The sequence below is a fragment of the Sinocyclocheilus anshuiensis genome, unplaced genomic scaffold (assembly GCF_001515605.1).
Source record: "Sinocyclocheilus anshuiensis isolate Anshui unplaced genomic scaffold, SAMN03320099.WGS_v1.1 scaffold577, whole genome shotgun sequence".
In the NCBI taxonomy this organism is placed as follows: Eukaryota; Metazoa; Chordata; class Actinopteri; order Cypriniformes; family Cyprinidae; genus Sinocyclocheilus; species Sinocyclocheilus anshuiensis.
This window is the reverse complement of record NW_015539872.1, coordinates 770,648-774,200: the sequence shown is the minus strand read 5'-3', so window position 1 is coordinate 774,200 and position 3,553 is coordinate 770,648.

Below are 3,553 nucleotides of genomic sequence, written 5' to 3'. Positions count from 1 at the left end.
AAGTGGCTTAATGCTGTCTCACTCTCAGCAAAGATATGCAGTTTCTTCAAGGCGTTATTTATAAATGAGATTATAAATGATCAGTGTTGTACAGTCCTTGATCTAAGCCTGTCTTCATCTGAAAACCTCTTTTTTTAATTTATGCATATAGTTTAGTGTTAACATGCTGTCTGAAATGATGTGTGTGTGCTTGTGAACAGTACAAACTGTTTGTTTATATATCTGTGTATGGGTAAATGGTAAATGTATGCTTATCCATTTATATTTTGTACATTTACAGTAATCGACTCACGTGCTGAATGCTGTGTGTAAACATTTTTGGGGACTGCAGTGGATGAATCTGTAGTGTACGTACACCGCTGAAAGTGTTTACTGTTCATCTGTCATTGCAGCACTGTTCCTAAGAGCCAGCCATCCTGAGACATCACTGAACAAAACTGCATGTATTAAACTTTTAGGGTCTGTGCTCAGCTCTCCAGAGAATGTCGCACTGTTGTGTTTTATGGCAGAAAAATACAGAAGAATAAAGCTATCATATTTTGTGAAGGTGATAAAGATGTGTTGAAACGTGTCTGTACCTAATATGAAACAAAGCTTATTAGAAGAAAATATGCACAGACTGGACTTACTCATTTGTGCAATACATAGGTTAAATTGACTGCAAATGTGTCAATATCAAACACATTTTAAGTATTTATAAAGGCTTGTCACATTTTAACTTAACATAACTGACCTAAAACGAGTTTCATTTGATGAGGCTGATATTCAGAGGTGGAGTAAATGCCCATGTTTACATTATGCCCATATTTCAAAGAACAAATGTTAATTAAAATCAAGTCAACATAAACACACTTTCAGCACAACAGACACCTCTTTCCTTCCCACACAGCTCTTCCACAGAGATACAAATATTTGAACAGGTAAAACATGAAGATTATAAATTATATTAAAAATGTATAAAACATATAGCAAATATACGAACAGGTAGAACAGGTATATTTTTAATGTATTAAAATATATTTACAAAATTACCTATATAGGCTACATACTTATTACCTTACTTAGGTTATATAGGCCTGTTCATAGCTTTTCAAATATATGAACAGGTAGATGCTGCAGTAGCTACGCTAAATACATGGGCGTCGCTAGGCCATTTTTAGGGGGCTATAACCCCCCTAAAATGATTACTCAGCCCCCCTAAAAATTTTGCGATTAGCTCCATAAACTGTACACGAATTTGTGATCGCTTCAGTCCCCTTTAAATTTCATAAGAAAACGGCGGCAGACCAATTGCCATTTTTATTTGAAAATTTTACTTTAAATATAAAACATATTAATTACAGTGCATATGGCAAATAGTTTTGCATACTTGAGCTAAAGAAAGAGGGTTGTACTAGAAATGCAAACAGTAAAATTTTGTTTGTACAGCAAACAGGTGTGTGCGTGTGTGTGTGTGTGTGTGTACCTACTTGACCATATTTTGGGGACAAATTTGTACCCAAAAGTGAGCTAAACATGACAAAATCTCCAAAAACCTCCCTTTGGGGACGTCCTCATTTGTAAAACTGGTATAAAAATAAACAAAGTTTTTTTTTAAATTGTAAAAATGCAGAAAGTTTCCTGTAAGGGGTAGGTTTAGGTGTAGGGTGATAGAATATAGTTTGTACCGTATAAAAACCATTACGCCTATGGAATGTCCCCATTTAGATAGCCAAGTAAACGCGCGCGTGTGTGTGTGTGTGTGTGTGTGAGTGAGAGAGAGAGAGAGAGAGAGAAAGAGCGAAATCAGGATTCAGGAAGACTTGTATGGCTTATGCAGCGCTCAAATGTTATACCTAGCCTATCTATGCAGTACAGTGGAATACAATAAGTTGCAAAATGCAATAAGGTTAGTTTACCACCTTACCCTATTAGTCAGTCATTTTTTATTTAATTTATATGTTTACTATTAATTTTTATTATTATATTCTAAAACGAAAATCTCAGAATCGCCCCAGGCTAAATATAACTCATAAAAGGAATTGGAAATACATGGCTAGAGGTTAAAATGACATCAAGGTTGCCTCGTTTTAGGTAAACACTAAAACAGAGATGAAAATTACATTCAATATATAAAAAAAATGACTTCAATGGCTAAATTTCGGCCATAACTAATTTTCGCGTATTTTTTCTCTACACAGTGTTGATATTAAATGACAGACTTGGATGACAGTTTAAGATGAATGCAACGTATAGCCTATATTAAGTAATAGGCTACAACTACCTATCTTAAAAAACAGAATATTTATGAGCTAGTTGAGGAGCCTCATCAGCCCAGAACAACATCTTATTTTAACACGGAGTGATTTAACACAGAGGACACCTGATATATCACACATAAAGATCACTGAGAAATGTAACACTACTTGCAACTTGCATAGACGATTTGTCAACAAAGAGGGCAAATTTCCCCAACTTTAACCCCATTTTATGATCTGCATTGGTTTTTAAGTGTAGTACAACACTGACATCTGCAGGAGGTGTGTTGCCTGCACCTAACTCATGACACTTTTAGTTGTAATCTAAAATGAGAAACCATTCTCTCACATTTGACCTTTTCTTGGAAACGTGTATTAAGTAGTAAAATATGGGATCTAAGAAATATGATACCAGTCAAATACATTGTATTGGGCCAGATCTTATGGATAAGTATGGAAATGGTGAAATGGTAAATTCATGAATTTCTATCTTGTTATAATAAATGTTATCTTGATTTAAATACATTTTGATTACTTGCTTTGTTTTCTAACCACTAGACTTATTAATTGATTGTTCCTTTTATTGATTGTGCATTAATTTACATTTTAATTGAGTATTTCAGAAGTCACACACTTTTGAAAACTTAAAGTCACACTTTAAAATGTCTGCATGCCATTGCATTAGATACACCCGCACAAAAATGCTTGCGCTTTTCATCAGAACTAGCTTTTCTTTTCATTTTTGTTTTTGTAAGTAGGCTACTTTTAATCAGGTCCCAATGTGATTTTCATATGTCAGTTCACTTGAAGTTCACACAGGTGTTAGTTTAACAACAGGTGTTTATATTGTTTAATAATTCAAAACCTAGAATATATTTTATTTAGGCTATTTATTTATAATTTGTGGTTTTATTTGTGTTGTTTTATAGGCTAATACAACGTCACATTAGTCTTAAAAACGTATACAGTAATATTTGTTTTTCCTCAAGTCAAGATTATTATCTAATAACAGAATCGCCCTGAATACATTAGTTTACACAACAAAGCGAAAGCATGTTTTAAGGGTGAGATCAGGGGCAAGTTCAAGCTCAAACCGGTGTGCTCCGTTTTGCTACAGTTTCCGGTTTGAACGGCATGTTTCCTGGAAACGGTGTGCAACGGGGTTTGAGATGCGTTTTCTCTTGTTTGGTGGGTGTGTCAAACATGTCAGCCCAATCAGCAGCAACATGTATATAAACCACGCGGTATTAAAGAGACAGCTCGCACAATGTAATTAACATCCAAATAAATTCACAAGAGCAAGTATATTGTTTGCA